Source organism: Pongo abelii, chromosome 15, assembly GCF_028885655.2.
Source record: "Pongo abelii isolate AG06213 chromosome 15, NHGRI_mPonAbe1-v2.0_pri, whole genome shotgun sequence".
Lineage (NCBI taxonomy): Eukaryota > Metazoa > Chordata > Mammalia > Primates > Hominidae > Pongo > Pongo abelii.
In genome coordinates this window covers 52,606,526-52,633,660 of record NC_072000.2, presented here as the reverse complement: position 1 = coordinate 52,633,660, position 27,135 = coordinate 52,606,526, and positions in this window count along the sequence as shown.

Here is a 27,135-nt window from a genome sequence, read left to right as displayed (position 1 = left end):
GTGGTGCTTAAGATTTATGGCCACTAGCTAGGTTAATACCCGGTCACATGGCTCTTTTGTACTTCCTTGCATTTGCAGACTTCTGCAGCTCTGAAGTGGTGGAGGAAGGGAGATACTCCTCACCCCATGCCAGGTCTGCTGTTGGACTTTGTGGGAGCCCCTCTGATCACTGGGAAAGCACTTACATTTCTTTTGTTAGGTGTTCTAGCCCACAGAGGCCTCTCAGGCAAAGACTGCAGCAGGGAGATATGCCACACTCTCTCTGGACCAGCCCTGTGGAGGGAGGCATGCCCCACTCCCACCCCTGCCCAGGAACCCATGTGTCTCATTCTTCTCAGTTCTCTGAGGGTGGGGGCTCCTCCTCTGCTTGAGTGCAGGCCATAGATTTTGGCAATCTGCTACTGAGCTACATGCTGAAGCTCTGAGGACACTGAAATATCCTGGTTCACGTTTGGGTTCCAGCTGTACTGGTGGATCCATGTGCTCCTGGGTCACTGTAAAAGTGCCCGCAGTACACTCAGGCTGAGCTGTGCACACGCTCCTGCAGGGCAGCTAGGCATGAACCCTGGGAGGGGTCAGCAGGCATGAGAACTTGCACAGCAGGTGTGCCCCAGTCCTGTAGGGAAGGTGGCCCTGATCTCTCCTGGCTTGGAGGTCAACTGGAGCCTCTCCTTCCTGGAGGTGGGTGGGAAACCCTGGAGGATGCACGTCTATGGCTGCTCTTAGTTGAAGCTGCCCAGCACACAAAAGCTCCTGGGCTCTGTGCTGTCCAAAACTCCATGGAAAGATCCCCCTGCCAGCATACATGTTTGTAGAGATGGGGAACATGGTGTCCCCTGTAGCTAGGATCCTAGAAATATGCAGGGAGATTGAGCCGTCCCTTAGTTCCCTCACTCACCACTCTCCCAGGAGCTATTTAGGGCCAGGACCTAGCCTTGGCGTTCAGGTGCCCAGCACAGGGTTCTCAGCTTCCTCTCTCTTCACCCTTGACTTCAACGTTGCCCCTTTTTTTGCTCTCAGCAAGATCTTCTCTTGGAATATCTGCCCAAATTACGGTGGTTTACTCAATAATTTGGTTGACCATCTTATCCCCTTCCATATTTATTTTTATGTTGTATAATGAGTCAATATTTTTCAAATACGTTATGTTGCCAAATCTCAAATGGGTAAAATGTTTCATTTAGGGTACAAAAAACTGATACACTTAATATGAAAGAATATGAAAAGTTCACTGATAATGTTTTCACCCTCCAACTAACCTTTCAGAAATTACCACTGATGAATTTTAATGATGTATTAAAGAAGACCCTCCACCAGTATCTGAAAAGATTATTAAACTACTCCTCTGAGTAAGGCTGTATTTTGCGCATGTACTTGAACAGCAGATGACACCAGATAGATGAATATGTGCAAGATACTTTGTCATAGTCTTGGAATACAGTATTAATCCAGATAAGATACCTCCTGTCACTGAATATAGAAAAGTGTTCCTTGCTGCGTCTCAGGCCTGGGACAAATAGGTATCTCATGATTATTGATTTGGTTTTATAAATAGTTTTATTCTCTGACTACACATTCTCAGCTGATTTTTCTGATTTCTCTTTCACAATTTTCTACTTTCCCCTTCAAAAGCTTGTACTCTTCATGGTACTAATTCTTATTCCTTGCTATACTTTCTTTCTGGGTACCTGTTCATTTGACTATATTCACCTGACCCTCAAATACATATCATTAATTTTGGATGCTGTTGTAAGTGTCAAGATCTTCCAACTTTAATTTCTAACTACCTGCTTCACTTTTCTGCCTAGGAATACCAATAACCCTTCAAAACTAACATATGCCCCCCTAAATTAAGGGTGGGCATGATGGCTCACAGCTATAATCCCAGCACTTAGGGAGGCCAAGGTAGGAGGATTGCTTGAAGCCAGGAGTTTAAAACCAGCCTGGTCAATATAGCAAGACCCCCATCTCTACAAAATAAAAAGAAATAAAAAGCCACTTGGGAGGCTGAGGCAGGGGGATTGTTTGAACCCAGGAAGTGGAGGCTGAAGTGAGCTCTGATCATGCCATTGCACTCAAATACATACATACATACATACATACCAAATTCAGTCCTCTATCCCTACTCCTTCTTCTTTATGCTAAAGCTATCTTTTCTAGTAGAAAGTTCTTCTGGGTAAATTATCCAGTTGCAATACATCAGCATATCACAGTCATCATTTTTTCACATCAAAATTGATCCATCTGATTTGCGTATGTATATATATATGTGTGTGTGTATATATATAGCATATAAAATATATGATTTTATCTTATTGCTATTTTACTTTATAATGTTATATTTATCATCCTGCTTTAATTCTCTAGCATGCTTTTATTTTTAAAACAACATTTCCTTTAGGTGAATTTCATATAACATTACCTCTTCAAAGTTAACAGTTCAGTAGCATTTAGTACATTAATGATGTTGTGTAAGGACCACCTCTATTTAGTTTAAAATATTGTATCAACCCCAAAAGAAAACTTCATATCAATTAAACAGTTACTTTATATTCCCTCCTCCTCCCAATCCCAGGCAACCACTAATCTGTCTTTTGTCTCTATGGGTTTGTATGTTCTAGATATTTCATAAAAATATGAAATTGCTTCCGTCACTTACATAATACTTTTTAAGTTAATGGACATTGTAGCATGTATCCATATTTCATGTTTTATTCATTTTTAAAGTACTCTTTTTGATAAAATACACATGTGTGAGAAAACTTCAGAAACCTCAGTATATAGAAATCTTCAAAGTAGCCTCAGGATTTGGATAAGGTTCCACACTTAAAATAAAATGGTAAAAAAGGAAACACAATCCCACATAAAATGGACAACTTAGTAATCTTAAGAAATACCTTAAGAGAAGATGTCCTGGTAAGTGCTGTCATTGGAGACATGGGAGATATCAAGTCCAATCAAAAGGATCAGAGTGTATCCCTAGACTGAAGAAAGATGAAACTCACTCAATTGTGTTGTAATCTTGTTTTCAGAAGTAATGATGTGGTAAGCATTAACAGATAATAGAAAAGTAGATAGAATTTGTAAGTATTTAGGCAACATAGCCCAAAATAAAAGAGAAACTGTGTCTGGCAGACACAGATATTTAAATCACAAGGGAAATCTATTTTGTTGTGAAGAAGAGATAGTTAATCAGGTTTCTGTGTAGACAGGATGAAATATCACTCAAGACAATCTAATTCTCTTTGCTCTGATTCAATGCTCATCAAGAGACCTTGCGATTATTTGCTTAGAAGTTCTGTACTGGTAAGAACTCCTGTGGATAATGGACATGAGTATTCGTGTTTGGAAATAAACACACTGACATTCTGGTGCACAATTAGCCTGTTTTGCGTTAATCAGTCTATAGCATCTAGCACATTACCTAACACAAACCATACTCAGAAAAGATGAGCTGAATGAACTAATAAGTGGGCAAAGCATCTATAATACTGTGTTGTACTTAAGCTTGATGTGGATAGGATAAGCTGAAAAAACTATATATTTTATTCATAATTTTGTCATCTTTTCCAATGTAAATCATTTGGAAATTTGGATTATTAGAATGTTTAATTATGCATTACTGGGGAGAAAAGAATAAATGAATTAACAAGTGGCCTAGAGTAATTAGAATAAAGAAATAATTTAGATTGGAAAATTAATATTGTTAATATAGATTTTAATATGGCAAACATTCAGTGGAAATCAGGATTTTTTTTTACCAAATATTACTATTCAGAGACAGGATATTCAAAGATATTGTTCAGCAGACATATTCCTAAGAATGACTCAGGCACTCAATGTATATAAGGACTCTTAAGATTCCACTCTGCAAAATACTTTCCACTTGGAGAAATTGCTGATATAATTAACTCTGGAAAGCATGAGATCCCTGTAGGCTTCCTTTTTGGTAAGAAATCTCAGGGATAATTGCAAGAGCCATTTTTAATAAGTTAGAGTTAGATTGCTGATTAGTTTGTTTTTTTTTTTCAAGGTTACATTTTTACAATTTTTTACTTGAAGACATTTTTGCTGTAGTACGTTAATGTTACAACTTGCTCAGAATTCAGCAGGTTCTGTCTTCCAAGGGAACTAGCTGCTTTAGTATATTCTTCCTATTACTAGTTCTTCCTATTGTGGTGGACCTATTCTAAATAAGTATGCATTTATTGAAAGTCTTTTTCTTTTATCTTTGTAGTGATTTTCAGTAAAAAGTACTATTATATCAAGAGTTGGTGAAAATGGTTTCTTTATCGTATTGCCTGGTGAGGGCTATGACAGTTTTGAGAATTATTTTACCTGAGTGTCTTAGTCAATTACAATGAATGCTGCTTACAGTGAATCCAGGGGAATTGGGGGAGGGGGAAGGGGGGAATGGTTAAGCACAGCATTTTGTACCTATGCAAAGTACTTGATGGCATCCTCCAACATCCAACCAGTACTCCAAAGTGTAACTCCAAAAAGAGGTTGGCAACTGTATCTTGATACATTCTCATGTTTCATTTTCTAACAAACAGAATGATCTTAGATTTTGTTGACATCCAAAATCCTAAGAGAATTTTCCTCAAAGTATGTTAAAAAATATCTCGTTAATAGCTTAAAAATAATTAAGTTAGAGTTGACTAAAGACAACAATTCTATTACCTATCTTAATGTGAGAAGATTTTTTTCAGAAGTATGAAAATGTTAGGGCGAATATAAAATTTCTAGGAAGAAAGACATGATTGTCTTCTCCTCAATTATGTATGTAATGTTCTACTGAATTTAATTTGTTCCTTATCCTGGGTATTAGATGCATTATTTCTGTGTTCCCCTAGAAGAATCAAGCAGGAAGATTGTCTCTGGTTCCTGCTTGAAGAAAATGGTTCAGACTGCTGTATTCCAGAGGTCTGGGGTGGTTTCTAAAATATAGAAATGTTGAAGTTTAACATTGAAATTATAATCACCTTTAAGAGATTTGATGAATTGAGAAACACCTTAAGACTGAGAACTGCTGTATACGTTTAATGTCTTTCTTGAGTGTTCTATATCCATTTATTTTTATAAGATAAGTTCAAAAATTTGGTGCATCAAATTACATGTTAGTGTGTATATATACATATTTGATATATATATGATATATATATATATTTGTTTTTAAGCTCAGCCAGAATCTCTTTGCTTCCAATGGTTAGAAAAAAATTATCAGTGTTTTTTTAATACTTACATTAGCTTGAGTTATTGACACTTGAACCAAAATATACCTGTAACTAATCAAGCAGAAAACTGTTTATTGGACACAATTCTGTTTATCTAGTCAACAAACTTTTCTAGATCATCTACCATGAGCCAGATCATAGGAGAATAGACACATAAATACCCTAACTTTCTAGGTTTTAGTCTTGCAGTGCAGACACGTAAAAGGTTGATGCCACAGAAGGATGGACCTGGGAAGGTCTGGGCAGTCCTCAGAGAGGAGGAAATGTTGGAGAAGACATTTGAAAGAAGGTGGATACCTACCAGGGAGACAAGGAAATGAGAACTATTTCAGATGTGTATAGAGGGTGGGATGGAGGAAAGGAAGGAATAGAAGAGCCTATGGAAGCTTGAAAAAAACAAAATGGGTTCAGAGATATGAAAGCCTTTGGGAAGAACAGTAGTGCAGATTTCACATTTAAGGTGAGAGGGAAAAGAAAACAGGGGCAAAGGGTTATAGAGTAGAGGCTTTTATAGTCTGTGTCATTGACTTGGGACTTTAGGTTTTGGTAGATGAGCTAATGTCACAATGTTTTAAGTAGGCAGTTTGTACGTTTTTTTAGAAAAATGTCATTCCCTAGGCATGTGAAGAATGAATTAGTGTAGAAAGCCAGGAAGCAGAGAGATCGGCTAGGAAGCTGCTGATATTGTCTGGGCAAGAGATGATGAATTAAGTACGGGAGTAGTATGGAGGAAGGGGAAGGTAAAATCAGGATGATATTTTTAGCTCAAGCTAAGTACTATATTAAATACAAAATGCTTTCTGCTCTAAGGAGATTATAAACTACTATATATTATCAGGAGATGGGATAAAACTGATAGATTTTACAAAATGACTAAATGTGTTGTTAATACAATTTTATAAAAATATATACAATGACTTTTGTAATATGAATACTTCAGTTATTAGTACATCAATACACTGACGATATGACTCAGGCTACAAAAATACTTCTAGAGTTTTCTAATCTTCCCTTTGTTTTGAACTTTTTCCCATCTCATTCTACTCTAGAAATGTAAAGTACAGCATCACCTTCTTGAGAAAACAATAACATAGGATAATTAAAGGAAGCGTGTGACCTAGAAGAAAAATTAAAGATAATTTTTTAGTAGTTAGCATAAGTACAGGTATAATGAGTGGTAGGAACTGATATAGTGTGTAAAAAGGGCAGGGGGAAGTATTATTTGATTGAAGAATAGGAGTTTGTGTGTATGGAGCTAAGTTTGACTAGGTAGTAAGGGGCCTATTACATACTGTGGAAGATCATGAATGACTAGCTAAGGAATTTACACATTACCTAACAGACTCATATTTTAAATTAATAGGTTACACTACGATGTGGTGACTATTCCATTCCTGTCAAATTTATTTTTATTGCATCCTCAGGGCTTCTAATTTCAAAAAAGTTGAACACAACTATATATTATTGTTTTAAGTCAGGTGAATGGATACCTTGTGAGATCCTTCTAACTTTCCTTTTCTACTTCCTTAATTTTTGTTTTAAAACAAAATGACACACTGGAGTGTTATCCTAACACTTTGCATTAGTCAATAATTTAATAAAAATATATTCATTAACAATGAATAAAATATATTTAAATATACGAATGTATGGTACCTCCTGAATTGTTTATTTTCACAGTGCAAGCACAAGTTGCATTTCTTTATTTTATTCTGCTATTTTTTATGTGTTTTTTTCAAACAAAATATAATTTTACTAAAAATATTTTGGGAGAATGTGGAAAATTTTACTGCACACAGAGAGATTTATATAGTTTATATATTATGTAATAACCATAAAACAAGACCAGTATAGAAATTATGTAGATAGAATGGCTAAAATCCACAATTTAAAAATTCTAGCTGTGTCCATTTATTTATAACATCACCTTTTTCAGTTTTATTGAGGTAAAATTGACAAAATCGTCAAGGTGTACAACATGTTTTGATATCAATATACATTGAGAAATGATTACCACAATCAATATACCTTGAGAAATGATTACTACAATCAAGCTAATTAACGTATCCATCACCTCATATAGTTACCTTTTTAATGAATGGTAAGAATCCTTAAGATCTTCTCTCTTAGCAAATTTCAAATAGACAATACATTATTATTAACTATAGTCACCATGCTATGTACATTAGATCTCTAGAAATTCTTCTACTCATAACTGAAAATTTGTACCCTCTGAGCAATATTTCCCCCTCCCTACCCCACTCCTGGTAACCACCCTTCTGTTCTCTGTTGCTATGAGTTTGACTTTTTTAGATTCCATATATAAGTGAGATCATGTGGTATTTGTCTTTCTGTGTCAGACTTATTTTACTTGGCATCTAATCATCTAGCTTCACCCATATTCTCACAAATCGCAGGATTTACTTCTTATTTTTAAGGCTGAATAATAGTTTTTGTGTATACATATTTATGCATATATATCACATTTTCTTTATCCATTTATCCATTGATGGATTGATTTCATATCTTGGCTATTGTGAATGATACTGCAGTCACCATAGGAGTGCAGATATCTCTTCAACATACTGATCTCATTTCCTTCAGATATGTACTCAGTTGTGGGACTGCTGGATCATATGGTAGTTCAATTTTCGTTTTTTCAAGGAAATTGCATGCTGTTTTCTATTATGGCTATACTGATTTACATTCACACCAATAGTGTGCAAGCTTTTCCTTTCCTCCACATCCTTACCAACACTAGGTATCTTTTGTGTTTTTGGTACTAGCTATACTAACAGGTAATAACTCAATTTGTATTTCCCTGATGAGTAATCATCTGAGTATCTTTTCACATATCTGTTGGCTGTTTGTATGTCCTCTTTGGACAAATGTCCAAAATGTCCAGGTCCTTTGCCCATTTTTAAACCAAGTTTCTTGTTTGCTTGCTATCGAATGATAGAATTCCCATATTTATTTTGAATATTAACTTAACAGATATATGATTTGCAAATATTTTTCTCTAACTTAAGCATTGCCTTTTTCTTTTGTTTATCGTTTCTTTTTCACTGTGCAGAAACTTTTTATTTGGTTTTATGTATTTGCACTTGTTTATCTTTGCTTTTGTTGCCTGTGCTTTTGGTGTCATATCCAAGAAATCATTGCCAAGATCAATGTTATGGAACATTTTCCATAGGTTTTCTTCTACTAGTTTTACAGCATTAGGCCTTACATTTAAGTCTTTAATCGCTTTTGAGTTGATATTTGTATATGATGTCAGATAAGGGTCCAATTTCGTTCTTCTGCATATGGATATGCAGTTGTCCCAACACCATTTATTGAAGAGATTGTACTTTCTTCATTGTATGTTTTTGGCAACTTTGTTGCAAATCAACTGAGCATAAATACGTGAACTTATTTCTAGGCTGTCTATTCTGTCTCATTGTTCAATGTATCTGTTTTTATGCTAGTGCCATGCTATTTTGATTACTGGAGCTTTGTAGTATATTTTGCAATCAGGATATGTGACACTTTCACTTTGTTCTTGTTGCTAAAGATTACTTTGGTTATTCAGGGCCTTTTGTGGCTCCATATAGATTTTTCTTATTTTATTTTTAAGAAAAATGCCATTAGATTTCTTAGAAGGGTTGCATTGAATCTGTAGATTGCTTTAGGCAGTGAGGGCCTTTTGATAATATTGATTCTTCTGGTCCATGAACTTGAGATATCTTCTCATTTATTTGTGTTTTCTTCAATTTCTTTTTTCAACGTTTTATAATTTCTGGTGTACAGATCCTTCATTTTGGTTACATTTGCTTCTAAGTATTTTATTCTTTTTGATGCTGTTGTTGTGCATAGGATTGTTTTCTTAATTTCTTTTTCAAATAACTCAGTGTATAGAAATACAACTGATATTTGCATGTTTTTTAAATCTTAGCTCTTTGCTGAATTATTTATTACTTTTAAAAGTTTTTTGGTGGAATCTTTACAGTTTGTAGATATAAAATTATGTCATCTGTAAAGAGGGACAATTTTCTTCTTTCCAATTTGATTCCTTTTGTTTTTTTCTCTTGTCTAATGGCTCTGAGCACAACTTCTGATGCAATGTTTAACAGAAACAGTGAGAATGGGCATCTTTGTCTTATTCTCAATCTTAGAGGAAAAGCTTGCAGTTTTTCAGCATTGAGTATGATGTTAGCAATGGACTTGTGCTCTTTATATGGTCTTTATATGGTTTATTGCATATGATGAGGTAGAATCCTTCTATACATAATTTGTAAGAAATTTTATCATGAAATGATGGTGAATTTTGTCAAATGCTTTTTCTATGTCTACTGTGATGACCATATGATTTTTGTCCTTCATTCTGTCAGTGTGGTGTATCACATTTATTGATTTGCATATGTTGAACCATCCTTGCATGTAAGAGATAAATCCTGTTTTATCTATGTGTATGTATTCTAAATGTTTTCTCCTCATCTTGAGCTTGCTTATTTTCTTAATGATGTCTTTTGATAAATAGAAGTTGTGTTTAACTTTGAAAAAGAATACTTAAAAATAATTTTATGGCTAATACTTTCAATATACTGTCTAAGAAATATTTTTCTTAGGTCCCAGGGATATACTTCAACTTTTTCCTTACACTTTATACCTTTGTGTTTAAGTTTAGGTCTGTGATTATCTTTAAATATGTTTTTCATATGTTGTAATATTTTAGTCAAATTACCTTTAATGCAATTATTAATATGTTTAGATTTGCTTCTGTCAGTTCACAAACTTTTTGTTGGTCTCGTTGTTATAAAATTGTTTCTTTATCCTGACTTTTTTGACTTAATAAAACAATTTCATTATATGTTTTAATTCCTGTATTAGTTTTCAAACTATGACTTTACATTATTGTTAGTGGTTTCTGTAGTTATTATGGTATACATGCTCAATTTATCAGTCTACTTACAATTAATATGGTATCATTTCATGTAAAACTTAAAAAACTTGAATGGGATAGTTTCATATGTCTTCCCTCATCTTTTGTGCTATTATAAGTACAAGTCATCTACATAATTTATGAAACCTCTAATAAATAATATTAATTTTTGATTTAAAGTTTTTAGGTTATTTTAAGAAATTAAGACAAGAAAAAATGATTTATGTTTAGCTACCTGTATAACATTGATGGCTCTTTTCATTCCTTCCTATAGACCAAGTTTTATTACACGTTTCATTTTGAAGGACCTGTTTTTAAGATACAGAATTTTAGATAGATACTTTTTCCTTCAACACTTGTTTCATTAGCTATTGCTGATCATTATTTCTGATGAAAATTCCATGTTTCTGCATATTATTATTTGCCTCTTGCTGCTGTCTCTAGCTACGTTCATGATTTTTTCTTCACATTTATAAAGTTTTCAGCAACTTAATTATGATGTGTTTAGAAGTTGCTTTTTTTTCCTATTTATTTTGCTTGAGTTTCAATGACATTTTTGATTCTGCAACTGTATACTTAAAAATGTATTTAGGATTGTTTCCTGCTATTACAATATTAAATACTTTCATTTCTGCCCAATCTTTTTTATTACTCATACTGGAACACTCTCTCTCTCTCTCTCTATCTATCTATCTATATATAGATAGATATAATGTTTTCTTAATTTCTTTTTCAAATAACTCTTTGTTAGTGTATAGAAATAGAACTGATATTTGCACGTTGTTTTTTCATGTATATGAAAAAACATATATATGAAAAACACAGTTTTATTTGCATATATATGTATGTATATATTCTAGACTCCTTAAATCATCCTTCAGGTCATTGAGGCTCTCTTTTTTATATTCAGTCCCTTTTTTCTCTGTTTTTCAGACTTGATAATTTCTACTGGTCTTTTTAAGTTTACCAACTGATTCATCTGCTGTTAAGGTCATCTAGTAAACATTGTGTTTAATTTGTTTTATTCTATTTCTCATTTCTAAATTTCTATTTGTTTTTTTTTCATAGTTAATCTTTCCCTACTGATATTTCCAGTATCTTCCTGCTTATGACCATATTTTCTTTAAATCATTGAACATATTTTTTTTTTTTTTTTCTTTTATTATTATTATTATTATTATTATACTTTAGGTTTTATGGTACATGTGCGCAATGTGCAGGTAAGTTACATATGTATACATGTGCCATGCTGGTGTGCTGCACCCACCAACTCGTCATCTAGCATTAGGTATATCTCCCAATGCTATCCCTCCCCCCTCCCCCCACCCCACAACAGTCCCCAGAGTGTGATGTTCCCCTTCCTGTGTCCACGTGTTCTCATTGTTCAATTCCCACCTATGAGTGAGAATATGCGGTGTTTGGTTTTTTGTTCTTGCGATAGTTTACTGAGAATGATGATTTCCAATTTCATCCATGTCCCTACAAAGGACGTGAACTCATCATTTTTTATGGCTGCATAGTATTCCATGGTGTATATGTGCCACATTTTCTTAATCCAGTCTATCATTGTTGGACATTTGGGTTGGTTCCAAGTCTTTGCTATTGTGAATAATGCCGCAATAAACATCCGTGTGCATGTGTCTTTATAGCAGCATGATTTATAGTCCTTTGGGTATATACCCAGTAATGGGATGGCTGGGTCCAATGGAATTTCTAGTTCTAGATCCCTGAGGAATCGCCACACTGACTTCCACAAGGGTTGAACTAGTTTACAGTCCCACCAACAGTGTAAAAGTGTTCCTATTTCTCCACATCCTCTCCAGCACCTGTTGTTTCCTGACTTTTTAATGATTGCCATTCTAACTGGTGTGAGATGGTATCTCATTGTGGTTTTGATTTGCATTTCTCTGATGGCCAGTGATGGTGAGCATTTTTTCATGTGTTTTTTGGCTGCATAAATGTCTTCTTTTGAGAAGTGTCTGTTCATGTCCTTCGAAATGCTTGGCTGCTAATTCTAACATAAGTTATTTTAGTTTTGGCTCAATTAAACTGCTTTTTCTCCTGATTGTATTTCACATTCCCTTTTTTTATTTTTATTTTTTTTTGTTTAAATTTTTAAAATTATGTCCTGGCCATTGTTGGTAGTATATTACAGAGTTCTATTATAGTATAAATCTGATGATAATTGATTTTTGTTCTAGCAGGCAGATAGCTTAGCTGGACTGAAACTCTAAACACTGTTTCCCTCATGTGGTCAGCAGTCTAAACATTTATTTGTTTCCGTTAGTCTACCAGCTGCCTCTTTTCTTGGAGTCTCTTGTGTGTATACACAGTTAAGAGGTAAATGAAGGACCAGGGCATTTAAAGATGGATTAGCATGTACTTCCTCCTTTACATTTCTTCATGTATGGATTCTGGTGTTTTGGGGCCACTGGTCAGTTTCTACCAGCTCTGGTACCATTAAATTATAATTTCTAACTTCTAATTTATCAGTATAGTGAGAATGGGGCTTTCTGCTTGAGTTCCAGTTTGCATCATACCCTTTTAGTAAAGATTAGGGCATGTTTCAAGGGAAAAATTAAAAATAAAAAAAGAAAACGACAACAACAAAAACTCCACATGAAGGGAAATATCACCAAGTGCCGTTTGCCTCTTTTAAAATTTGACTCCCCTGCAGCCTCTGCCTGTCTTTCATCATTATACAGTACTTTTAAATGCAATTAGTTATTCTGTAAGAGAACATCTGTGTTCCTAAAAAACATTATAATATGCAAAGCAATGCAATTAAAACAATAGGGTTTATAGAAAGAAATTGGGTTAAGATCACAGCACTCAAAATTTTACCAGTGATACATAAAAAACAATATTTGTAAAAATTGTAACCCAGTTTTGCATGTGTTAAATGATTAAATGTATCTTTTCTTGCAAAATATTTGAAATTTATTTATGGAAGTGGGTATTGGAAAGCTTGCAGTTTGAGAATTATTGTGAAGTGGTAGAGGGATTGCTATCTCAAATCTGGAAGTCATAATACCAGATATAGATGGGTGTGGGCAATAATACATGGGAACTGAGGTAACTTGTAGATATGCAGTGTGTCTGTAAGTGTGCATATACATTTTGTGTGTTCCTATGGAACTAGGTTCAGATGAGTTAAGTTTTCTCTATTTGTCTAAGGTTTTTACATATGAAATTGAACAAGCAAATGTGAAATTTAAATTATGTTCCAATTATTTCCTAGTATATCAATTACTTTGGAACAAATTTGCCGTTTCAAAATAAACATTATATCAGAACTTATAGTTTTGTAAAAATATTTATTCCAGTTTACAATTGTTATTTGTAGGATAATTCTTCTAAAATAAGCAACTTTGTCATTACTGAAAAAAGAAACTCCATGTTTTCATTTTGAAATTTATGTGTACTTTTTCTGTGTCTGGTATCTGTCATATAGCATTGTTTGCAAAATTTGTTGGTGCTTTGCATTAGAAGTATTTTATTAATTTCTTATTTCCTTATAATATTCCATTTTATAAATGTACCATTTGATGGACATTTTGGTTGCTTCCAATTTTTTTGCTATTTTGACTACAGCTGCTCTGAATATTCTTTGCAGATATATTTTGAACTGCATGTGTAAGAGTTGGTGGGTCATCGTAGATATGTATATTTATCTGTTGTACATAATGACAAATAGTTTTTCAAATGAATTATAACAATTCACTTTCATGAGAATTGTATAAGGTTTCCACTTGCCCCAAATCCTCACTAATACTTACCATTTATAGTGCTTTAAATCTGAGTACTTTCTAGAATTTTGGCCTAATCTGTGAACCAATGTTTCTATTTAGTGTAGGAGGTTAGTTTTAAAATGTCATTGTAATGATTTTTTAGAAATATATATTTATTAATTAAGAGTAATTCAATAATGAAATAGTAATTAAAAATAAGTTTTAAAATGATTATATGCCACCTCAGAGAATCTCTAAATTTTAATCTAATAAGTTTTGATGACTCCACAATTCAGATTAAATAACTTCTCCCTAAATTAATTTAACAAATAACTTTGAACCCATTAGATATTTTCTACAGAAGAATAAAATTTCAGTAATTTTAGACAACAATTATCAAGTGGTTATAATTTATTAAATGAAAGAAATTCCCAGCGATTCTTCTAGGTATAAAGGCATAGCAGTCTGGAAATAAAATTGCAGCATGAAATTTATTCTAGTTTTTATCCCAAATCCATACATACCCTGAATTATGATTGTTTAAAATAGTTATTAAATCTAATTTAATACTGGGACATGTGCTGGTAAGTAGAAAAATATTTTGGAGGAACAAGTGCACTGTGCGAGTGGCTATTTAGATCTTATTTCTGTTTCTTTTCTTTATTTTTTCCAGACAGAGTCTTTCTGTAGCCCAGGCTAGAGTACAGTGGCGCAATCTCGGGTCACTGCAAATTCCGCCTCCCCGAGGTCAAGCAATTCTCCTGCCTCAGCCTCCTGAGTAGCAGGGATTACAGGCACCCACCACCACACCCGGCTAATTTTTTATATTTTTAGTAGAAACAGGGTTTCACCATGTTGCCCAGGCTGCTCTCGAACTCCTGACCTCAAGTGATTCGCCTGCCTGGGCCTCCCAAAGTGTTGGGATTACAGGCTTGAGCCACCATACCTGGCCTTAGATTTTATTTCTGATCTATATGAACAAAACCTATTAGTAGCTAAAGGCCTAAAATTATATAGCATACCTGATGCTGGAGAGAGGAAGAAATAGGTAAGATTTGCAACTTGTTTACAAGGAATTCCGTGGAAGAATTTACTTAGTTTCCCAAGGTCATTGAAGTAAACAGGAAACAGGTACAGTCAACTTTTAATTATAAGGAATCTCTGGGGAAATACAGATAAATGAAATCCAAATTAATTTTTCAATTCAGGCATTAGTTCCACCTGTTGGTCACTGATGCTTTGCAAACAGGAATCTGACCTGGCATTTGTTTCTCAATGCACTTAAGGTTCTTTCCTTATTTTTTGGTGGAAATGGTAGCAGAGTAACTGGAAGAAACCTAAATAAGCACAATGAATTAGATAACTGAGAAATGGCCAACATTCTTCTTTCAGCAGCTCAGTGATGTGGAAACAAGCACTAAATGAGCAAATAGTTTCTAAATGTCACATTGTTAATGGGAGATCCAGGACTACCATCCAATTATTTTAGGATTTCTGAGAAAATATTCTTTCCTCTGTTTATGTTGCTATCATAGCTAATTAGTAAAATCTTGATTCATACGTATTTTTTTTGTAAGCACATGGATTATATTCAAATAGAAGAGAGTAACATGAACCAATACGTGTATGCCTGTGTGTGTGTGTACATATGCCTGTGTGAGTGTATCTTTTATATTTAAATATGATCTCAAAGAAGAGGAGTTTCACTACACTTGAAGAAGAGAAATAAGTAGAGACAACTGAGGAAAGGGCTTGATGGATTATGTTATAGAAGACTTGACAGAAGAGAAAAAGGCAATTGCAGGATGAAATTACTACTCTGGGGAGAAGAAAAAAGTGAGCTATTATATTCAGGCTCATCATCAGTGGCCAGATTATTCACTGGTTGAGAAGCAAAAAGAAAAAACAATACACAAAAATAAGAATAATAGAATTTTAAAATAGTTTGGAAAGACTGAGAACAGATACTTTAAGCATCTATTGATTTTAACTGGTAACAAATGGTAGCCCCAAATTGAGTAAAACAGAATCTTTTTTAAACAGAAGGTATATTTGAGCATAGCTTAGTTCTACGACAATGAGTTCCACTTACTCTGATTTTGAGAATACCATAGTTTAAAGTTTAAATAATTTCCACTTTTTGAATTCAAGAAATGTAGACCATATTAGTTATGTGTATATGTATTTATACTGCAACTTTGAAGTAACTTCTTTTTTACTGTCACTATTTAGTTAACTTCATTGTAATATACCTGAGAGATGAAGCTTTCTATGACTATGACTATTTTAATATAATTTTGAAATGCTTGAATAATAAAAATATATTTCATTCAAAGTCATTGCATTAAATGATTAGTTGAAGCTTTCGCTTAAGAAATATGTAGGTCAAACTTTTTATTAATATTACTGTTTTACAATTTGTATTTATGAGCCTAGACATTAAATTTTGCCGGGCATTATTTGGTTATGTTAAAATTAGTTTAGTGGATTCCACTATACTTAACATCCTTTTTATGTTGCTTAAAAATATGTGCAAGAAAAGCACCATACCTTAAATTAGAGACATATGCTTTGGGTATAAAAATCAGCAAGCCAACATGAGTTGCTTTTGAAAAACCATTTCATAATACAAAACTAATTAGCTGTGACAGAATAAAATATAGTAAAAAACATTTGAAAATGTAGCTTGCTATTTTCAAGACAGCAATTATAAGTGCTTTCATAGGAGTTTGTGGAGTATAGTTATTACTTATCTTGCTTAAGCATTGCTTTATTGGAAAAATCAAAATTAATTTATTTTGTACAGTTAGCAAAAATAAATCCATATGAACCACTGGTGTATTTTGGCTTCCCAAAAGGCAGATGTTTTTTCTTTTCCACAGTCATTGAAATTAGCAAGTAGTTTTAAAAAGACATACTTTAAAAATTGAGATTTTTTTGCCTGTTAATTAATGATTATTCTAAATACTTTTTTATTTTGTGCATAATAGACCCATTACAACTATTTGCTGTTGCTACTACTACTGTCATTATTGTTACTATTATCATTTTGCAAATATGTCTGCTAGTGACCAATATATTTAAAATGTAAAGAATCAACAAAATCATAAAGAAAATATGCTTTGTACTTTTCTCTTTTTTATTACATTAAAAGGACTTCTGCTTTATTTTTTAGGTAATGACTTTAGTTTTGTCCCACATAGCTGTGAAGATATAAAAATGAGAAGAATCAGGAGTAGGGGTTGCATTTATAGTTAAGAGATGTGCACAGGCAAATTTCAAGCCAAATTAATAGCAATAAAAACATGTTGCTTTATTAAAATGATTTTTTTTCTGGAATCAGTACCATGTAGAAAGTCTTATATGTGAATATGAGCGTGATATCAGATGTTGTTCATGAGTAGCAAAATTTCTCTGCCAAGACAATAAAATAGAAGTATAGAAGTATCAATATGGCCATCTGAGGAATTGGATATGAAATGCTTTCATCTGTGCATCCAAAGTAAAATGTAGTAATTATTGGGTTCTCATATTTTTGTTGTTCCAAAATATTAATTTTTCTAGGCAACCAAGAGAAGACTTGATATGTCACAGTAGTAGCATATTGAAACCTTTTTCTTTCATGCACTCACTCACTCAACACCTCTTGGTATGAAATATGCACAATTTACTAGGCATTGCACTGGCTGTAAAAAATTACTTATAATCCAGCAGGCATAATTACTCAGTGTAAACACACTGTAATTTAATAAAAGATTTAACAGAAATATTTTGTTCCATTATATGGCTTGGATTTCAATATACATAATAGAAAAATTACAAAGCATCAAGAGAAAAGCTTGACATGGGTTTTTCAATCAAACACCATCGCTTTCGTGACTATTCAATTTCCAAAACTTTGAAATTCTTTTCCAAATCAAAATTTAGGCCAGAATTTTTAAAGGCTCTTTTTAAATTTTCTTATCTTGGAAAAATATAAAGTCCATCAAAAAAAACTAGTATTATTCATGTATAATTTATATACACTAAAGCACACATATTTAAAATGTTTGATTTGATAAGTATGTATATATCCTGGAAATCATCACCACAATAAAGACAATGAATCCATTCCTCTAAAAGTTGCTAAGTGCCCCTTGGAAATTCTCTCTCCTGTCTCTTCCCACCCAGGCAATCACTGATCTGCTTTCTGTCACTATAGGTTAGTTTTTATTTTCTAGAATTTTATAAAAATGGAAACATACTTTATGTACTCATTTTGGTATGGTTTCTTTCACTCAGAGTAATTATTTAAGATTTGCTTATGATGTTCCATGTATTATTTTGTTTTATTTTTGCAGAATTAATTAGCTCATGGATATACCACAATTTGTTTATCCATTTGCCTATTGATGATGAACTTCTAGATTGTTTCAAGTTTTTGGCTATTAAAAATATGCATGCTTATAAACAAGTTTTGCAGAGATATATGCTTTCCTTTTTGGGAAAGTACCTAGGAGTAGAAGGTGTGGGTCATATGGTAGGTATACGTTTAAGGTTTTACAAAAATGTCAAATTGCTTTCCAAAGTGTTAATACCATTTTAAAATCCTACCAGCAGTGAATACAAGTTCCATTTGCTCCACATACCTGCCAATACCTCTGTTACGTGCAGTCTTTTCAATTGTAGCCATTCTAATAGGTATGTAGCAATATCTCATCATAGTATTAATTTGCATTTACCTAATTTAAAGTAATGTTGAGCATATTTTCTTTTTACTTCTTTCTTTTAAAAATATTTTAACTTTTATTTTAGGTTTAGGAGTACATGTTCAGGTTTCTTACATAGGTAAACTTACGTCGTGGGGTTTTGTTGTACAGATTATTTCATTACCCAGGTATTAGGCCTAGTATCAATTAATTATTTTTCCTGATCCTCCCCTCCCCCGACCCTCCCCGCCGATAGGCCCCATTGTGTCTTGTTCCCTTCTATGTGTCCACTTGTTCTCATCATTTGGCTCCCCCTTTTAAGAACATAGTGTATTTGTTGAGCATATTTTCTTATGTTTATTTTCCATCTATATATATTCTTATTTTTATTTAGATATTTGGCCCATTTTAATAAATGGGGCTGTTTGGTTTTATGTTGAGTTCTGAGAATTTCTGCTATATGCTGAATAGAAGTTTTCTATTGAAGAAAGAATTTGAAAATATTTTCATATTTTCTCCTACTCTGTGCCTTGTCTTTTCATTCTCTAAACAATGTCTCTTGAAGAGCCAGTTCTTGATTTTGATTTTGTTGATTTTTTTTCTGTTATTGATTGTGCCATTGGTGCCAGATGTAAAAAATCATTGTCTAACCCAAGATTATGAAGACTTTCTTCTAGAAGTTTTATAGTTTTTGATTTTAAATTTAGATTTACAATCAATTATGTATTATTATGTGTATATTGATCAAGGTTTACTTCTTGCATATTGTTAGCCAACTGTTCTCGCATTGTTTGTTGAAAAAACTATTCTTTACCCGTTGAATTGTTCTGGCATCTTTTTCAAATTTAATTGACCAGGTTTTTATGGGTCTTTTCTGGACTCTGTGTTCTTCCCATCTATCTATTTTTCTATCTGTACATCAATGCCAGGTGGTCTTGATTACTACAGATTTATAACAAATCTTAAAGCCAAGTAGCATAAATCCTCCAAGTTTTCTATCTCAATATTTGCTCTTCTGAGTTCTTTGCATTTCTATTTAAATTATAATTAGCTTATCAATTTCTGCATAAAAGCTTGCTGGAATTTTGATTGCTATTTAGTGAATGTATTATCAAGATAGGGAGAATTGATATGTTAATAAATAGTAAATCTTCCAACACCTGAACACTGTATGTATCTCTACTTATTTAGGTCTTCTTTGATTTATATTCCTGCAATGTTTTATAGTTTTCAGACTATAGGGTTTGCATATATTTTGTCAAATTTATCCCTAAGTAGTGTATATTTGTATGCTATTTCAACTGATTTTTTAAAATTTCAATTTCTGATTGCTTGTTTTCAGCATATAGAAATATGGTTGATTTTTGTATATCAATCTTATATCCTGCAACCTTGGTAATTTTGCTTATTAGTTCCAATATCTTTTATTGCAATTCTCATCAGATTTTCTAGATTGGTGAATATGGCCTCTGTGAATAGAGACAGTTTTACTTCTTCTCTTCCAACCTGAATACCTTTTATTTTGTTTTCTTGCCTTACTATTTTGACTAGTACCTCCTGTACAATGATAACAGAAATGGGTGAAAATAGATGTTGTTGTCTTACTCCTTTTTTTCTTTTTTGAGATGAAGCATTTAGTCATTCACTATCAAGTATGATGTTAGCTGTAGGTAATTCTGTAAGTTACACAGAAACAGCTTTATTCCTACTTTTAAGCTTTGGTTTACAGTTCCAGAACAGAATTACTTGAGTGTTAAAATTACTCAACTTGTGAGGAAAAGCCCTTCTTCAGTACTCTGCCCAATGGCCTGCGAAATATGTAGTGTTCTCTTCTACATAGTGAAAATAGTAACTCTTCTCAATCTCCTCGTGTGAGTTTCAGGGACTGTACCCTATAATGTTGTTTCTTTTCCTGACTGCAGCTAGTTTCCTCACATGGGTGTGCTCATTAGTACACAGCTACTACTTGATGGTGGTATCTCTTGAGTTTCCACTCTATGCAGCTTTCTTCTTTCAGAGACTTTGTTCTAATAACCCTCTCCTTTGCTTGCCATGTTGCCAGCTTAGTCCTTCCAAAGACAGACTGCTAAGGTCTACTTCGGTTCTTACTCCCTGTGCTGTAACCTGGAAACAGTCTCTAGACAGTATTGTGGAGCAGTTGTGATGCTCACCTTCTTTGTTTGACATCTCTCAAAAATGTCTACTGTCCAAAATCCTGAAAACTCTTGCTTTATATATTATTTTCCAGTTAAAAAAAAAAGTCTCAGAAAATAATTTAAATCTTGTCTCTGTTTTCTCATCCTGGCTAGAAGCAGAACAAAACATAGTATTTTACATTGTGTTTATTCAAGTGCATAATAGGTTTATTTAAACTTACATCAAGTGAGGAATATATTTTAGAGTCATAGGTTAAGAAGAGGTATCTATATGCTTGCTTCAGATTATTTTTATTTAATTTTATATTCCTTGGTATTTCTTTCTTCTCTTATTTGTTTCTGGTGATTACCAGTATATAGTAAAGAGGTGGGAGAAATTGCATGCATAATAAAAAATAAGAATCTTAATAACAAGGAAGAATCCAAATGATTTGAACCAGTATTAGAAAAGGTTGGCTTTATTTCCTCATGAATTTTATGTAATTCTTTTCTTTCACTTATATTTCTATGGAAACTCTTGAACAAATTATAATGGTGCCAAACTTTGAAATCCTGGTAAACTTGTCCACTTTTGATTAATTGCTCCATCATCCACTGCCAGTGAGGATTCTGCAGACATTTTTTATCAGGAACAGCTGGTTCTTGAACACAGGTACAGGCTGTTTCTGCCACATGATCTAAGATGTGTTAATAAAAGAATGATGGTTTAACTCTTTCTGATGTTATCGAAAAGTCAATTCAATGCTTTCTTGAAAGAGAAAGGATAAATGGCTCATAATTTTGTTCATGTTGTTCAATGTCTTGTTTTATGTTAGAATTCTCATACTTTCAAGCACACAATTATTTGGTGTGCTGAAAGAAAATTTTGATACAGTTAAAATGATTTTTGTGGAAAATGGTCAGAATATTCAAATAAAGGAGCCGCAAATTTGTAACCAGTCTTAATTAAACAGATCTGGTAGTAAAAACATTTATCTATGTGAAAGTGCAAACCATTTTTAACAGAAAATATCAATTTAAATTTTTAAGACAAGAAACACTCTGCTCTCCTTTTGATTTAGCAATTCATATCATCTTTACTAATGATTTATATCTTTATTTTTATAATCATTTGCTTGGGTAAATTACTTTTGATAGCCCAATATGGAAATGGAGAGATTTTATACTAATAAATATATATAGTCATACAATGATTAATAAAGCATCAAATATAGAACTAAGGAATAAGAAAATACTAATTAAAAATGCATAGGAACTCTACATTCATTGTAAATTGTTATGTTGGGCAAAATAATGTTTGCCATAAAATGTAAGGTAAAAGGAACATTCCATTTTGAGCAGCAAAATAAAGAAAAAAACCAATGGAGCTCATACACTCAGGTTCAATTCCAAGCTCTACTACTTACCACATAGTGGTTGAGTGATTATTTAACTCTGAAAATCCTTACAATTCTTATCTTAACTTGGGGTTGATATTTTCTATCCCCCAGAGTTACTTTGAGGAGTAAATGAGGGAATATGTATGTAGTATTTGTTAAATAATTTTCACTCATCAAGTATTACTTCTTTATTTACAAATTCAGAGTGGTATAAATAAACATGCCTTACTCTCAATTAACATCAGGGCATGTATTCTTATAATGGACTTTTCATGATATTTTATTTTCCGTGAATTTTTTTAATGTCATAATAATTTAAACACTTATGTCTGTATTCAGTAAAGTGCTATTATTAAAGTAATAATGTTACTTGAAATCAGAACCATTGAATAAACCTACAGCGGGTGATAAACAGAAGTAAAGTTTTAGAAATACAGGGTGTATTCACATTCTGGTCCATCATTTTCCAGCCAAACAGGAACTGATTCAAGTCATATAGTATGCAGTGGTCTAGTAACATTATTGATTTGCATTTTGGAGGAAATGTTCAGTATTGTATTTATTTCTAACTGTAAAAAATGCTTTATCTAAGTTTTCTACTTATGGCAAATTAGGTAATATGTGTGTGAGTAGTACCTCACTGACAGCTTTATAAAATTTACTTATTATTATTATTGAAATATAAGCTAGAGAAGTTACTTATATAACTTCTAGCTTGAATATCCAATTTATTAACATTTTTGTTCTGTGCATGAAAACTTATTTTTTTTCCTAAAATACTTTACAGTTTTTGTTAGTAGGGAAATTAAATGACTCTAGAAACATTATATGCTCAAATGGCAATAGAGATTAGAAGAGGTAGAACTCCTTAGAGAGAATGTTGGTTGTTTTACTCTCTCCTCACTTGCAAATTGAGATTTGCTGTTACTTTAAAAACTTTTCTTCAGAGGAAGAGCTAAACTGAATCGGCACATCAGATCCAGAATGAGAGCAAGAGAGCTTTCCAACATACCTCTGCTGGCAAGCAGCACTTAGGCTAATTTATCCTTCCACAGCAATTACTCTGGTATTGCTGACTCTTCATGGATTGCCAACTGATGATACCTGCCAGCCTACACCTGTAGACACCTGCTGGCTGGAAAAAGAATCCTTTGAAAAGTCAGCCTGTGGAAAAGAGTATATCAATTCTGTCTAGTAGGAGTCTAACTTGTTTTTATTTTATTCCAGTTTCTACATCCTTGACCCATTTCTTTTTTTTGAGACAGAGTCTTGCTCTGTCGCCCAGGCTGGAGTACAGCTGGCTCACTGCAACCTCTGCCTCCCAGGTTCAAGCGATTCTTCTGCCTTAGCCTCCGGAGTAGCTGGGATCAAAGGTGCCCACTACCATGCCAGGCTAATTTTTTGTGTTTTTACTAGAGACAATGTTCCACTATGTTGGGCAGGCTGGTCTTGAACTCCTGACTTTGTGATCCACCCACCTCAGCCTCCCAAAGTGCTGGGATTACAGGCGTGAGCCACCACACCTGGCCTCTACATCCTTGACCCATTTCTTATGTTACCTTTTTTTTTGTACTAAGCAGATATAAATAAGAGCAAAACATTAAGGGATCACTGAGAAGCCACCTCGAGCATCTCATTCCCACTTTCAGGAATTTTCAAGTTGTGCTAGAAACTGAAAATGTTAACAGGATGACTTTCTTCTAAGAAGTTGTATAGCTAGGCATACAATAAAGCTCTATTCCTAGGGTAGGTAGTTGGCTAGAAATGGTAAGGGTGTTGATGAGAAGCTCTAGGTATTGGCTATTTGCTAGGGTTTTTAACTATTTTTTTAAATGCTACTATTTTGAAAACTAAGTGGTTCATAACAAGGTTTCTTATGTACAATTTTTAAACATAACCTGAGATCAGTTAATTATTTGATAAACTTTACTTCAAATGTACTGTTTGCTGTATTTCACAAATGTAAGAGAAAGAACAATTAAAATGTAAGGAGTTTTAAGTGGAATGGTGGCATGATTTGACTTTATTGAAACCTAAACACTATTTTAAAATGAGAAGACTTTGGTTAATTATAGCAATCAATAAGATAAAGTCATGAAATAACCCTCACTTACATTCAAAATCTCTTTCTGTGCCTTGACTTTCATAACTTGCTTAAACCAGATAATTGGTTAGTACACTGCATAACATGAAGAACATTATAATGAAAAATTTTCTACCTATGAAAGCATCAGTTTGCAATGCATGGAGTCACTCCAAAAGAATTGTGGCAAAACTAATTGTTACAACAATATTTTATTTCTCTAAACCAAATTGTAAAAACAAAGATAAAAAGCCCAAGAAAATATTTTGTCACCAAAAAAATTAACGCCCCATAAATCAAATCTTGAGGGGTTAATATTTCAGATAACTTCAAAGAAGGAATGTGGTGCATACAGTATAATGCAACGGAACTGACAAAAACTAGCTCAGTCTAACATCAAGGGCATAAGGCATGCTGATAGCATGAGAAACTATGAAGGAAACTGCTCTCTCTTCTACTTTTCTACTCAAATGGTGTATGGTAAAATCCATGGCCAACTGTTTAGATGGAAATTCCAACTCTGCCATTTACAAGTAGTGTCATCTTTGACTAGTTGCTTAAACTTTTTGTGACTCAGTTTTTTCATCCATAAAATGGAGATATTCAAATAATTAAATTGGCTAATAAGTGAAAAGGATTAGAATAGTGCTTGTCACATACTAAGCCCTCCATTAGTACTAGCACAGGTACCACCACAACCACTTCCGCAAAGAAACTAATTCCAAGCTAGAGTCAGAAACCAGTGAGCAGGGTGACCACTGGGACTGTTTCAGGGAAACATTACATGTGCATGAAAAGCCAAAGACCACAATCAAGGGTAGTAATGAAAATATTTTTTGTCCTCTAAAATTAAGGCATATAAGAGAAAAGGTGGAAGAAGAATGCGATTGAATCTGTAAAAAACTATTTGCTTGAATTCACAAAGGTGGGGTGGGGTGGGCTTGGCATATGAATTCAATGTTTAACAGCTGACCCATGGCCTACAGGTCCTAGTCTACAAGGATCTCAGTGGAACACTGAGGCTAAAGCAAAACTGGGAATGTTTCCAAGGTGGAAATACCTTTATTTGTAACTGCATTGCAGCATTTAGTTGGGGGCATGATGGATATCGCAGCCAGGGTCTATTCTATAAACCTTTTATCTATTTTGATATTATACTCTGCTACTTTCCCACAACACATCACCCTCCTTCTCCTTACCATGACATTTCTATGAATTGCTATATTGCTATCAATCTATTTATAAAATATATTTCTATTTATCCCTGAGAGCAAAGATGGTAACTTTATAATGGTTTAAAGGGGAGAGAAATTTTTAGTGTTTACTGGAATACATGGAGTTCAACACAGTATGGTTACGGAGTTATCAAGATCTTGAGCTTCTAGTTTGCTTGCTAGATTAGCAGGCTGGTTGGGTGAAATGTTGGCTTTTACACCTCTTTTTCAATGTTGAATAAATCCAATCTTTTCAACTAAATACATGATAAAGACTGAGTGATTCTATAAGCTATGTCAGGCGACGGTATTTCTTTTCAATGTTAGTCCTTGGACATGTCGATAAAAGCTTTCTCCAACTCAAAATATTTGGTCCTTTAAAAAGATTTTATATAGCATCATGAACTTGATATTCCATTAAAATCAAAGCCCCAATGAATATACAACTTTCTTTTCTTTCTTTCTTTTTTTTTTTTTTTTTTAAGGCAGAGTCTCACTGTGTTTCCCAGACTGGAGTGCAGTGGTGTGATGTGGGCTCACTGTAACCTCTGCCTCCCGGCTTCAAGAGATTCTCCTGTCTCAGCCTCCCAAGCAGCTGGGATTACAGGTGCTCACCACCACTCCTGGCTAATTTTTATATTTTGTTTTAGTAGAGAAAGGGGTTTCGCCACTTGGCCAGGCTTGAATATACAAATTTCAGTGAGGAACAGAGTAATTTAATTGTATCTGCTGAAACTCTCTGCCAGTCTTTTTAGTTATTTAAATATTTATATTTTACATTTGATATGTGATAAATATATATAGCTCTTACAACCTAGAAGTCAAAATATACTTTACATGGAGAGAAACAACTAATTTGTAGAGGAATAAAAGGGACATAAAGTTACTATTAACATATAAAAAGTGACCTGTTTACCCATTTTTACCTTATGGATTGTATTATCTCTGATTTGAAGGGGACACAGTGATTAAATGTTAAAAATGTTAATTTATACTGCTAAACGATGTTACCTATGTAATATGTTAGAGTTACTTAGATTTTGTAAACATAAGGCACAAGGAACTTAAAGTAAGATGATACACCCTCAGCCTCTGCTTAGAATGGAATACCAAAAAGGAGGGACATGCTATGTAATATGGTAGATCTTTAAATACTTTAAAATAACTATTGCTTGGATTCTGGCTTAGAACACTACAGGAGGAAATACTTCATGGAGATAAAAGAGAAGCTTAGGTTTTTGTCTCCGATGAATGTGTGAAACTGCAACTCAGCTCCATTTTATCACTGTACCAGCATTCCTCTATCGTGCAGAGACTAGAAGCTAACAATAGTATTTTCTGGGCTATTTGGCTACTGGGGTTCTGAATGTAACCAAGGTTTAGCAATCAGATGCCCTTGCATGTGATTTAGAAGACAGAAGTGAGGTGGGGGATGGGAAGAAACAGGGCTCCCAGCATCCATCTAGTTATTATAGATCATAGTAGGCATCCCCTGGTTAGGATATTTTCAACTCTTGTCATTTCTTGGTATTGGCAGCTTTATTTTGGATGTCTGGAGCCTGTAGCTTCCTGATATAGGACTGTCGTATAGCTCTGGAAAAACTTCATGAATCTTCGTGATCTATATTTTTGGCCCTCTCCAAATTTGTATGCATTTAATGATGTAATACCTTAGTAAGTACTTAAGTTTTTTTATTATTAAAAATATTCAAGTGGATGCTGAATG